Source organism: Zootermopsis nevadensis, unplaced genomic scaffold (genome assembly GCF_977971745.1).
Source record: "Zootermopsis nevadensis isolate Lab colony 2312 unplaced genomic scaffold, Znev_1.0 Znev_ptg000061l, whole genome shotgun sequence".
Classification (NCBI taxonomy): domain Eukaryota; kingdom Metazoa; phylum Arthropoda; class Insecta; order Blattodea; family Termopsidae; genus Zootermopsis; species Zootermopsis nevadensis.
Window position 1 is genome coordinate 1,473,316 of NW_028259192.1, and position 14,704 is coordinate 1,488,019.

Here is a 14,704-nt window from a genome sequence, read left to right on the forward strand (position 1 = left end):
TCACTGGACCGATACGAATCGCGAATGTTTTCGTTGAACTCATATAATTATTTTTGGAGTATACGAATCTTCCATCTGGCGCTCGTACTGTAAACTACACACACATCAGCGCACGTTCTTGTACGTATGGTAGAGCCATCTTACGATCGTAGAACCTAATTGTATTTGATTATATAATCTCATAAGTATATTATTCTGCCATCTAGCGCTGGACGTGCTAACTACTTAGCAGACGTAGCTTACAGCTCGGACGTGTTCTTAAGTTAAATTTCAAGCTTTGCCGATAGATGACACTAGTATACACAATTGTGCTATCCTATTTTACTTGTGCGTCCAGCATGTGGCGCCGCTTGATATTTCAGGAACTATGTGGGTGTTACAGTTCTGTGAGAAATATGTGTGGTGGTTTTAACGTAAGGCGGCAGTGAATTGTGTGGCGCGTAAGTGTGATCATGGAAAGCAGTGACAGGTCTAAGTTTGTTATTTCAGCGCGTATAGAATAAATGAAGAAGAAACTGAGCTGCTGGTAAGTTCAAAGATTTCTTTCTTCAGAAGAACTCCATATTTCAATCTTTGATAATACCTTTACACAGAAAATATTAACTGTCAGGATAATAGCCTGCAAAATATAACAGCAACCTTCATTTGTCAGAACTAACCCATTACCAATGTATGAAAATCAGAAGTGAGGATTTTATGACTGATAATATTCACTACAGAGTCTAAAATACATCTCTGAAAGTCGGTTGTGGTCTTCTGGGAGGTAACACTTTGTGTTGTATTTGGATATGTAGGTATATAGGTATTAGACCACACGGCTTTACAATACAGAAGACAACAGTCAAAGTCCAATTGTTTATAGCTGTCATCATTCGTGTTCAGTTTGTAACATATCACAACTGTGGTCAAGGTTTAAGTCTGTTAACTATGTTGTTCGTGTTCAACTGCTGAAAAACCACATTTGACGGATAATCGCTTTGATTTAGGTACCAAGTTTTCCAGTTCAGGATTCTTAATGTAGTGGAAGTTAAAAACAAATGTGTTTTATCTTCCCGTGTCCTGTCCAACAAAACTGGAAATACATACTCTTTAGAGCACGTTGGAATTTCAAAGGTTTCTTCGCGATACATCACGCGCGATGACGTCATCAGGGAAACCAGGGGATGTTTTATGCAACAACGGTATTCAAGGTCACTATCGAACGAATGTGATCGAAGGTAATTTTTATCCAACGATGACTTCGGTACACACAGTGGCAAGAATTTGCTTCAACAATGACCTCGGTTCGCATTGTTGCACAGACGGAGGAGTCTTATGCAACAAGTGCAGATTATTTTTACTGTAGAATGATACTGGACCGGCAAAACGCGTGCAGGACTACACATATAAAATAATTTTATTTGTAAACACACTGTAGAAAGCTTAAACCGTGCCCCATATAGAAACCAGTTGAGGAGAAAAGACGTAGAACATGAATGCTTAGTTTTTAAGGTGATTGCGACCTTCAGTTAAGTAACTGGACTAAGTGTTCTGTACAAAATGTCGCCAGGCCTCGTGACGTGACGAAAAATTCATTTAAACCACCAGAACGAAAACAATGATACACTGAGTTTCCTCAGGCATTGTTTAGAACTTGATGATCCTAGCAGTTCGAATAGCTTTGAGGAAGTTGCAGTCCAATGAAGGTGATGATCGCCCTGATGATGGAGGCATCAAGCAACTCCGAAACATCTGTGAACTTCACCGAATTACACGACGCAACATCTTTTTAGGTTTAGTCTGGACAAAGTTCGATGAGCTGCTTCATAATTGCTAAGGTGGATTGGGTGGGCATGTAGCATGGAGTAGAGAAAAGAATACAAAATTTTGGTAGAAAAATATGATGGGAAGAAGTCTTTTGAGATACCTTTGAGTAGATGGAAGAATAATTCTAATTTATCGTGTGTCTCAGTGCGGGAAAAAACTCATAAATCTTGGGGCTCCTTAAAACGCGGGGAATGTACTTCTCCTCAAAAAGGAATCCGTTTCATTGGACTAGTCGGTCAGTTAGCTAGCTACCCTGTCCTCTTGAACTACAGAATGAGACACAAGGACGATGTTTAACGCCGTCTAGAAAGTGTATTAATGATTTGCTTCGGGCTTTATTACGAAAACTGGATAACAGCTTTAAGTATGCACCGTACAGTTACGTTTTGCTTTCATAGTCCTTGACGGATTATGACAAAAATAGCACAGAGATTTAACGTACTAATAGTCGCCATCTTTGAAAATTTCAGTGGAGCTAAAGTACGATATCGGAACGAAGTCGAAATTTCTCACCGAATTCTACAGGTTTAGGTAAACTGTTTAAACCCCACTGGTAACTATACGTACCAGCTGCTTTAACACTGATTCTAATAATAAATAGCGTTTATTTCCTTAAACAGCGTTAAATAATTGAGCTTTGTAACGTTGAAGTGTCGTGTTTTCTTTGAGGTACGGACTGAGTTTTTAAACATTAAATATATCGATCTGCTTGTCGAATCTCCTTCACAAATGGACACGATTTGGAAGGTTTTCTGTTAAATTGGCTTGTTTAATCGTACGCTGACTGTAATAAGGGTCAATGTATTTAGCACAGAGACTGTTTCGATGCGAGGGTTTATTAATAGAAAAAGCGAGGCGAGGCGGACTTTAGACAGACGTACGTTGTAACTGACATAGCAGATGTTCGGGTTGAAGAACAGAAACTACTTGGAACGTTCTGTGACCGGACCTAAAGCAATTTTTTGAGGTTCTGTCAGCGGTGAATACGAAGATGAGTGTCCTTTTGGATTGTAGCGTTGGTAACGTTGGTAAACTTCTACCAAACTACACGCCGCTACAACGGAGAATACAGACATCTTAATAATTTTTGGTGATATTTAACGATACTGTTCCAACTACTAACTGAATATCTTTCGGACATCGTACGCGTGACGTGCGGTGCCCATGTTGAATGCGTTTAATGTTCAGAACAAACTTTTGAGAGTTTATCTCGCAGATGACGCTCAAACTGTATGTATCTTTTCATAAAATTTTTTTTGTACGAGTAAAGACAATTTATATGCACCATTATTACAGTAAACTAGAACCAGTCCAAGGTTGCAGACTACATCCCTAAATGCGTCTATTTTACGCTGAAAGCTATTGTTACAAAATTACAAAATTAAACCATAAGCAAGTCCTCCCCCGTTAATGGATTCTCCCAACCACCACGGCGACACACAACTCAATGCCTCCCTGATTGCTAGGCCGCTGCTCAGATACACATGCGCAAATAAAGCTGAGCAGGTTATGTTTTCATGATCAGGATGTCTTCTCATCGAAACGTTTTGGTGTTTTTTTATTTAAAGTAATCAGTAATGCGAAGCACAGACTGGTAAAAAAGTTTTTGGGCACAGGAAGTGTTTGTCTGCAATAATTTCCATTTATTTCCGTTGATCGTGAGGGGGTTAGTATGTAGTAGTCATGGTAGCGTTTTAAATGGAACACCCTGTGTAATAAAAGAGGGATTACGTCGAAGAGACACGGGGGAAACTCGAAAGCGTACAGAATATTGGCTGAAAACCTCAACAGAGTAAAAAAAACTTTGGAAAATCATTGGAGGACGATATAAAGACACGTGATTCTCACAGAAGTATATTATAAAGGCGTAAACTTCTCTAAAGTGGCGTGATTTTGTGAAAGCGGCAATGAACTTACTGATTAAATTTAATGGAAATATTTTTACGTCCTTAAGAGGAATGGTCTGACCTGTTCTTATAATTCAGTCTCTCTATTTACAAGGGAAATAATTTGTCTCGATTTCAACTCTTTGAGGATTGGAAGGTGTGTTTACGAAAGTCGTTTACGTTTTTATACTAAACTGGACTTGCGTGGTTTATTCTGTTACGTCACGTACGAAATCGAAGTTGCATCTCCGATAGGTCGCTCGATTATAACCTCGTTCTGACAATCGATTGCAACATTTATGGGCTCACGGCCAACTTGATCGAATCTCCCCCTGTCTTGTTACTATGGAAACTTGAAATTTCCCATCCCGTTAATAACTGTGTTCCACAGGAGTTCTTTAATCGTCGTTTTTCGAACCTGGCACTGTGGGCTACCAGAACCAGATCACCAACGTACAAAACGTACCGTAACGTAACAACAACTGATCGACTCCATGGGGCAGAGTTTTTTTTTAAAAAAAGAAACTGTTACTTGGTACAGATAGAAGGATAATATTAAAATAGTTATTAGAGGCATATGTTGTGGGAATGTGGGCTGAATTGTGTGCTTGAAAAAGGAGCCCAGTGACGGGCTGTTTTATTACGATATTAAATCTTCGTGGTTCATAAAAGACGTGGAATTTCATGAATGGGTGACTGTCAGCTTCTCAAGTTGGTCGCTGCAGGCTTCACACGCCGTTCCTAATTGGTCCACTAAGTCCCAGATCACGTCTTCCTAATGTGTTTAATGTGGAATGTAACACTTGACGATGGAACTAACTGTTCGGGGGTTTAAATTAGCAACACGTGGACTCGGGGTGGCCTTAAAACCTCTTGGTTCTGGCTGCAAAATAGAATTAGAATAGAGATCTAAAGTTTATAATAAGAGTACATCTATTTTTATGCAATTATTCACTGTCACGTTTTCTTGTAACAAATGTGACCAGTTTTGAAATAATTCTTTTTTTTTAAGGAAATTATTTCCAACAAAGAGCACAGCCTGTACGAGGTGCGATCGGAAAGTTTCCAGACTGCGCGTATAAAAACCCGTACACTTATCTCAGGTATTAAATTCATCCATCACCCTCGAAGTAGTTCCCCTGGGAGTGAACACAACGATCCCAGCGCCGCTGCCAAGCCTGGAAGCATCCCTGGAAATCTTTCTTTGTCAGCCTGTCAAGCACCATCTGCGATTCTGCCTGAATCTCTTCTATCGTCTCAAATCTCCTTCCCTTTAGCTGAATTTTCATCTTTGGGAAGAGGAAGAAGTCACACGGAGCTTAGAAAGGAAGTTGGGGTCGGTTCTTGCAAGATCTTTGAGCTCCTGACAAACGAGAAGTCGATTCTGCTTCTGGTCCTCAGACAGGATGCGTCGCATGTGGAGTTCTTCCTTTAGAATCAGCTGACAGGTCCCATAGCCTATCCCAACAATGTCGCACAAGTCGTTGATAGTACGACGTCGATCTTCGTGAATGGCCTGCCGAATCTTCGTAACATTTTCGGGCGTTGTGCTCGAAGATGGTCGTCCAGAACGCTCGTCATCATCGACAGAGGATCGGCCATTTTTAAAACCTGAATGCCACACAAAAGTTTGTGCACGACCCATTGCGGACTCCCCAAATGCTTGCTTTAGCATTTCATAGGTTTCCGTAGCCGTTTTGGCGAGTCTTTGGCAAAATTTGATGCACACGCCATTCCGAAATCGCAGGAGGGTCGGTGTAATGCACTACCAAAACGCCTGTAACTAAGAAACAAATTCTAATTCGATGATGCCGGCTGGCACACTGATTCACTATGAATGTAGGCCGCACCCCCTAGCGGCAGAAGCTCGTACTACATCCGGTTCGCCCTCTATTGACACAGTCTTGAAACTTTCCGATCGCACCTCGTATAAGAACAGGTCCCATGAACTGTCCTGTCACATGCTTGCAGGTTCTGCTAGGAACCATAGAACATTCTTTTATAGTCAAGAGTTTTGAGTCAAATGCAAATGAGACACGGTGTTGCCAACCTCTGTTCCTTAAAATAGGACATTCCTCTTAGGAAAAGTGCGAGACTCTAAGCTTGAGGGGCTCTGTGATTTTCGTTTTATTTAAATTCGTGGCACAAAGAAAACAGTTGATCGCGCTATAATTATCGTGTTTGTAGGAAGTTACAAGCTCCAAGGTAAGGAATAATGCAATTAAATCTCAACGCTAATGTTCTCATAATTCGGAAGCATAAATCACTGCACGAAGGCCGAGATGTGATCAAAAAGTTTCCCTTTTGAAGGGTTATTATTTTGCTTAAGGTTTCGTCATGAGTGAATCTGAGCTGATAATTACATGAAATTAGTCGTTTTAGTTAGTTAATGAATTTATTTATATCCTTCAAAAATGGTGGGAAACATTATTTTGCCTTCAAAATTTCCTTTATACTTATTTTAATCACCGGGACACGTACTGATAAGCAACTAAGTTTTTTCAAGGATAATTTTTTACCAGAATAAGTGCATTTTATTTTAGTCAGTGCAAAATCATGGCCCATACTTTTTTTTATAGGAGAGTTGTTTTTTATTAGCGTATTTAATGACGGTGTATCAGCCTCAAAGCTTTTACAACCTTTGGCAAGGAGATCCTTGGATGTTGATAATTTTGTATTAAAATTTTATTGAGTTCTCTCGTAGTCAAATTTAATAAAAACAGTCCTTAAAAAAATCAGCATTGACGGACTGATTATACAGCGAAACTGCCAACACACATGTCTAACTGCTAAAGGAACCTAAAGCCTTCTTGTAGGTCGAATGATAACGGAGTCACAGATTATAATTTTACAGTTTACCGAACACACATTCCGTCAATAGCATTCAGGTTTGATGTGAAAATGATTTGACACCTGACGTAATTATGCAGACTTGGTGCTGTCAATGCGTGGACGTAATAACTGATGACTCAGCGTCTAGTTGGAACGGTTTCAGGACGTTCTGTTATCCAAATCATAATAAGACGTTTGTCCTCCGCGTCTTCATGATGTTAAATCGTACTAGGATACGATGTCCGCATGTTTAAGGCTAATGATTTCGGTGAAATGTCTTATGGCTAGTCTGCATTAAAATTTGCTGAGCTAATTTAATTTTTGGCTCTTTGTTTCTACTTTACGTTAACCATTTGAAGCCCGAAACTCGTCTAAATAGCATTTAAGAACTCAGTCCGTACCGCGAAGAAAACACCACACGTAACCATTACAAAGATCAAATGGTTAACGCTGTTTAAGGAAATAATAGATATTTATTCCGATAATTAATTAACCCTTCGAAGCCGAGGCTCGTCTAAATAGCATTTAAGAATTCAGTCCGTACCGCGAAGAAAACACCACACGTAACCATTACAAAGATCAAATGGTTAACGCTGTTTAAGGAAATAATAGATATTTATTCCGATAATTAATTAACCCTTCGAAGCCGAGGCTCGTCTAAATAGCATTTAAGAACTCAGTCCGTACCGCGAAGAAAACACCACACGTAACCATTACGAAGATCAAATGGTTAACGCTGTTTAAGGAAATAATCTCGCGGTTTATTCCGATAATTAATTAACCCTTCGAAGCCGAGGCTCGTCTAAATTATATATAAGAATTCTGTCCGTACCGCGAAGAAAACACCATACGTAACCATTACGAAGATCAAATGGTTAACGCTGTTTAAGGAAATAATAGATATTTATTTCGATAATTAATTAACTCTTCGAAGCCGAGGCTCGTCTAAATAGCATTTAAGAATTCAGTCCGTACCGCGAAGAAAATACCAGACGTAACCATTACGAAGATCAAATGGTTAACGCTGTTTAAGGAAATAATAGATTTTTATTCCGATAATTAATTAACCCTTCGAAGCCGAGGCTCGTCTAAATAGCATTTAAGAACTCAGTCCGTACCGCGAAGAAAACACAACACGTAACCATTACAAAGATCAAATGGTTAACGCTGTTTAAGGAAATAATAGATATTTATTCCGATAATTAATTAACCCTTCGAAGCCGAGGCTCGTCTAAATTATATATAAGAATTCAGTCCGTACCGCGAAGAAAACACAACACGTAACCATTACGAAGATCAAAAACAAGTTCACTACAGTGCTGCCACCACATGTTTCTGCAGTTGAACTTCACCTGATTTCCAAAAGACGGCTGGAAACATGACGTAATATACAGAATGTGTCACAATTAGGTACCCGATTTAAAAAAATTGTAACTTTGAAATCAACTCGCCGCACCCATATTAAGCAGTTATGAAAAAATTAAAACGAAATTTGATTGCTCCAACATGATGTACCTTGTATATTATCCACGGTTTGGTTGATTCGTAGTTATAATTTTCTTAAATCGGGACCTAGATGTGTCTCCCCTGCGTGTGTAATACATCTTGTTTATTCGATATGGCAAGTTCTTATGTCTTTAAATTCATCATTTAAAGCGATAACAGACAATGACAGATCAACACTGATCTAGAGGTAGACTGACAGGCTATTGTGAACACGGTGATGAACGTTCTGGTTTTTCGCCAGGCGAGTAACCACTAATTTTTAGAATTTTAAGTGGTGTCAGGTCTGGGAGGTCCCTGCTCTGTTATACCCGACTTGTTACTAGCTGAGGTCACCGCGTTGTTCGGTGGAACGTAACTGCGCTCGTGAGCGTAGACCAGCCGCCAAGCATGCGTGCTAAATCAATTCCTTCCGGCTCACAGTGCATGTGTCCCCCCCCCCCCCCAGGCATTGATCGTCAGTTAAGTGTCTTCATAATTGCTTCACGGGGTAATTCGAACACAATCAGAAGACACGACTTTGAAACAAATTCAGTCTTTCACGGAAAAAAATCTACAGGGTGATTCTTAATTACATGTATCAAACGTGAGGATCATGTTCTGCTCGTAAGTCAAGTAGACAACTTCCTTTTAACGTGTGGTCTCTGCCGCTTTGTTAGCGAGACGCAGTAACATTGTGCAGAGTTGAGTCACTCTGTCCGTGACCGTTAATTCGCAGACAAACTGTGTTGTTTTATCCGTTTTGAAGCACATAATTTCACCATTCACAAAAGTTTCAGGACTCTCACTACATAGATAGATGGACAGGATTAAACGGATATATTTTGTGGCCTCCTCGGTCGCCCGACCTCACCCCAGCCTACGTTTATACGCCGGACCACCTTTTGTTTATAGGAACTTATTGGCTTAATTTTAGAAGTAATTCAAGATCCTTTTAATAATTGCATGCCATTAAGAATCACCCTGTATATAGGGAATATGAAGGCATTGTTTCATTACGCTTATTGATGGTGTGGTGGTCTACGTTACAGGCACGTCGGTACTTTGGGGTTTCTAAGTCTTGCTATGTCTAATTCCTTCCATATACCTGCATATTCACAGATCATTATCAACCATTTCACGTGACAGCGTAAATCTCTGTTGTAAATGCCGTGTCGTTAGATAACCTAACTTTCTGTGACAATTCTCAACCATCTGTGTGGTCTGATAACATTAAACCGCATGTTCTTTTTTTTTTTACAAGTGTTGGTCTTCGTTTTAGTATTTGTCTGTATTGTATGATTTTCGCTGTAAACAGCGATTAATCTCTTAAACAGCAGAAACCAGTTGATCTTTTTTAATGGTGAAATGTTTTCTTTGCGGTACGGACCAATTTTTAAAATATTATTTAGATTAATTCCGCCGTCCCCGCTGTCTTTAAGCAAGTGTCGAGATGGTTCTCAAGTTCCAAGAAGCCACTGCATCCTTCTCATAAAGCCATCCCGATTTAAATTCATCAAATTTTACCCTCTTACTGTGGAGGTCAATAAATTACTTAACTTTCCAAATTATAGCTTCAAAATTCGCTAACAAGCAAATCAAAATTCCAAGTCGTCACTAATTATCACCCTAACGTCTTTACTTTAATTTTATTCTTACCAGAAGGACGAACGGGCATTGCCTGGGAGCCTTCTGACTATAAAATTCCCTTTTCCCCTCTCCCCCCCACACTTTAAAGGGTTCGAAAATGGAAGTGCATTCAGTGCTGAGACTGGAAACTATAAAATATTATTATTATTATTATTGAGTAATGTTGTCTCTGTTATGTTGAATTGTGTCAGGTCAATGATCTAGCTTGCGTAATTAATAGATAAATTGCGAGACATAAAAGGAGTTATTTCATCCATGGATATATTTAGATTGTTTACTCAAACGACCTCTATATGTTTGTTTTTTTACGTTTAAGGTAAGAGACTACGTTTTACGGTGTACAAAACAACGGGCAATATTAGGCGGTTAGAACGCTGGCCTTGTAATCCTGGGGTCTCGGGTTCGATTTATAACTTGTGTTGGGCAAGGCCGTGGTCTAGGCAACACGGAGTTTTCCTCCGTGGCATCCCAACAATTACTCCATTCACACACAGAAGAAGGCAATGGCAAACCACTTCTGGATCATCTGCCAAGAACGTATATGAACAGGTCCCAGTCCGAGAAAAGGATGGAAGGATCCTGTTCATATGGACCTGTCGTCAGACAGAACACTACAAATAAAAATGCGAATCGTCCGAATTTTATCTGAGTTCGACTTTTCCGTCGATGTAATTATTGTGTCGCTGTCCTTATCAAAAACTCGAACTTTTCCATAATTTAGAGTGATTTATGATTTATCTTAGGGCATTAATAATATGCTTTAAAAATTTTGTTATCCAGCCACACAGAACTTAGTCATGGAACTTAAGAACAAAGATATTTATTTTTCTATTTTATATTTAATTGTGGTCAGCTTGTGTTTAATCGAAGACAACTGTTAACAGAGCTTTGCTTTGCCTGTCGGCCATTGCTCGAAGTGCGTGCTGGAGCGTTGGACCTCTTCGAGAGAGCAAATGTCACTTAAATGCCCGTATTTGTTAACAAAATTGCCTTAAATTATCAATGTGGATTCGATATCGTCTTAATGAAGTTAAGACTTTGAAGCGTGCAATTATGTTCCAGAATTATTAGACGCAATGAAAAAATCGAGTTACGATTACAAAGATCAACCGATTAATATCGTTTTAGGGAAATACATACACCATGTGAGAAAATACAGAAGATTGAATGTTAAAGAAGGTGGTACATATAGTTACCACTGTCACGGAAATAACTGCACCTTATTACACTCTGATATGTAATATTGTGACGAATATCCAGTTTTTTTGTCTGAGACAGTGGTTCTCAAACAAAGCGTCTTAAGAATCAGACAACGTTTGAGCTAACTTTACATTTTGTAAAACATAATTAAGAACCTCGGTCATATCGTATGTAACACCCATTTTAATATTATTCTCATCAACACTCCAACATCTCCCACGTGGTCCCTCTCTTCAGGTTTTCCGAGAAAAATCTTGTACACTTTTCTCGACTCCTCCGTCCATGTAACATTTCTTCGTGATTTGATATCTATTTTAGTCTAATAAATTATGAAGATCTTCATCATGTATTTTTCTAAATATTCCAAATATTCTGAATCAGCCTCAATATTAATTCCGTTTATTTATTTTTCTAATGATTTAATTAATTAAAATATACATCGTGCTTTATTAAAGGCTGTAGTTCGCGTGTGGAACTAAGAAGTTGATCTTCAATCTTATCACCTGTTTCGTTTTTTGATTAAACAGTCCGTCTCTGTCGTCGTTCAAACGAGGTCTGTGTGTTGCAGGACCAAATATCAACAAAATTTAGCGCCACGAGCAAAGTTTGAGAACTTCTGGTCTAGCGATGCTTTGTATACGACGTGAGATGATTTTTATTCAATCCACGAAGCTCAGACACGCGTGTGAGAGGCTGTGGCGTGACGTGTAAGACGACAATCAGGACTACCAAGAAAAAGATGGATAGATCAGTTGGAGACTAGTAGGTTTATCCGCAACAACTTAGCTCTGTCTTGCTCTCCAGTGGCGTCCTCCCGACCCTGAGCTCAACGGCAGGTGTTCGCAAGTTCACGACCCGCTGACGTGTCTTTTGAGTCCGCGCTTTTACACGGAACGCTAAATAAAATTGTGTTCTACGCGCCTTGCGAATGCAAAGTAGCTGGTGACGTGCTGGACAGACGAGGAATTCGAGGTTCAAGACGTGAGAGTTCTTGAAGGCAGTTTAGGTTTCCGAACAAATATATTTTGTTAGGTTCAGACGTCATATTTTTTTTTTCACAGCTGTGTGTAGGCTTAGTCATCAAACAAAAATATTTTACTCTAATATCGTGTTATATTACGTTTCATTTCCCTTAGAATAAACTTTGACGGAACATGTGACCTCTTGAAGGGTCTATCATATTTAAATTTCAAGTTAAGTAAATGACTGTTTCTTACCACCGAATGAGATCGTCTCCAATGACATGCCAACGTATAAAAATTTCCATTCAGATTAATTATGTACACGCATACCTCGTTTTATTTCGCTTCGCAGATATTGCTGGTGTTATTTTTTTACGAATTGAAGGTTTGTTGGCAACCCTGCGTCGAGAAAAGTCTATCGGCGCCATTTTTCCAACAATACGTGCTCACTTCGTGTGTCTGTGTCACATTTTGGTAATTCTCGCGTTGTTTTTAGACATAATGCTATTGCACACTTAATAGACTACAGTATAGAGTAAACATAACTTTTATATGCACTGGGAAACCAAAAAATCAATGTGACTCGTTTTATTGCGGTGGTCTGGAACCGAAACCGCAATATCTCCGAGGTATGCATGTAGTTTGAACGTCACTGGAGATGACAAATAGGACTTTGTGTTGATGGTGGCGTGGATGGGGTCGCAGGAGTCGTAATTCAGAAAGACGCTGGGGTGAACGCTCTCTACTGTCATCTACCGGAAGTCTGTCACGCCCTCGTGAGCATCACAACGTTGACAGATGAAGATACCGCGAAGCCGTTATTCTTTGACGGGGATTTCGCGCAATTACAAAGCCCGTGGAGCGGAATGGAATGGAGAGTTCTTCATGGGAGTTGTCACTGCGGACGTTAATAAAAACGGAAATTAATCGCTAACGAGACCATCGTTAAACAACCACGCAGTCCGTAATGTCATTATAAATTTTCTTGAATTTTCACATCTCATATCTTACAAATCTTAGTTACAAATCCAGATTGAATTTACTTCGTCATACATTGCCTATTCGCGCATAATGAGGGTCATCTGTACCGTCGATATTCCGATGAACCTAACCAAACCTAACCTAACCTAACCAAACCTAACCTAACCTAACCTAACCAAACCTAACCTAACATAACCTAACCTAACATAACCTAACCAAACCTAACCTAACCTAACCTAACCTAACCTAACCTAACTTAACCTAACCTAACCTAACCTAACCTAACCTAACCTAACATAACCTAACCTAACCTAACCTAACCAAACCTAACCTAACCTAAACTAACCAAACCCAACCTAACCTAAACTAACCTAACCTAACCTAACCTAACCAAACCTAACCTAACCTAACCCAACTTAACCTAAACTAACCCAACCTAACCTAAACTAACCTAACCTAACCTAACCCAACTTAACCTAAACTAACCCAACCTAACCTAAAATAACCTAACCTAACCTAACCTAAACTAACCAAACCTAACCTAACCTAACCCAACTTAACCTAAACTAAACCAACCTAACCTAAACTAACCTAACCTAACCTTATGTACATTGCTGTAGCACGGGTGACTTAAGATTGAAATCTAAGCTTTTAAATTCTGTAGATGTTTGTGGTTATTAATTATACCGTCACGAGACTGTTAATTGTATATTGACTGAGGTATATCTCATTTTCACGACGTTTCGGAAGTTGACTGTGTTTATATCTTCGTCATACTGACTCCTTTTTGAACCACCTGGCCTAGCGTACCAAGTTAAAATTTTTAAAGTTACATTTTAATATTATCCAACCGTTTGCCTTCAGGTTTACTGGCGAGAATGTTCTTCGCGTTTCACATCTTTTTCGTGCGTGCTACATGTCCTCACTCATCTCGCTGTTCCTGAGCTGTTCGTTGTTTCTCCTAGTGCGATCCGTCGTGCTTCGGAAGATTCGCAGTTGACCTGCATTCGAGAGTACGTGTCCCCCACCTTGTAGATCTTTCACTTCGATAAATAATTATACATTCCTAAACTTAATTGTCGAAAGCGTCTCATGATACTTGGAGCACGTGCTAATATTTCGCTGGTCACTCAGCACAAAAACATAAGAACGCTGGATTTGAAAAAGTGAAATTTAAGTTTCCAAAGGATTGCTTTAGGATTTTTAAAGTAGGCCACGGATTTAAATCTGACATTAATACGTGTGGAAATGTGTCAAATTGGATCTGTAGCAAAGTTTTCGTTGAAGTTGATAATTTCTGTGCTCCAGTTTGGAGGATCTTTGCCGGAAATTAAACTTTTGTTTCCATCCAGAAACTTTTTCTGCCTGATTCTGAGTAATTGTGGGATTATCGTTGGATTTAATGATGTATTAATGAGAAAAATACAATGATATGACACAGTAGAAAGCTGGAAAACTAATCGAGAGCTGAAGAGTCAGTCGATGTTTTTGTACTGAATATTGTAATGGCTGTGCGCATGCGCGGATGAGTACTTACGTTTGAAGATCGAAACATCCGGATAGGGAAAAAGTTTTGATAGCAATATTTTTATTTATATATGCACAAACTTGCAACTTCTTAGCGTTATGAATCATTTCTTAATGCAGCCAAGAAATGCATCTGCAGTCAGGGACACCAAAACCTGTTTCACCGAGGAACTTACGGTGAAGTCTCCGGTATTCAACCAAGTTCGATATAAGAAATAACGTTCTGTGCAGAAGCTGATTGTCGCTCGGCTGGTCCAGAGATCACTCGCCTTTTATGAATACTGATAATTGTGTCAAATTTTTTATAACTCAAATTTTATATATATATATATATATATATATATATATATATATGTTTGATGAATGTTTGTGTAATAG

The 14,704-nt window shown here is 39.2% G+C and overlaps 1 protein-coding gene across 1 annotated transcript in view; it reads left to right on the top strand.

The window, feature by feature from the left end:
- The first annotated feature begins 412 nt into the window (after nt 1-412).
- Nucleotides 413-14,704, top strand: part of LOC110830253 (inactive fucosyltransferase B) — a 28,633-nt gene continuing 14,341 nt past the window's right edge. The window contains exon 1 of the mRNA XM_022064928.2: nt 413-526. The gene's annotated coding sequence lies outside the window, so the exon portion shown is untranslated. The remainder of the gene's footprint in view (nt 527-14,704) is intronic.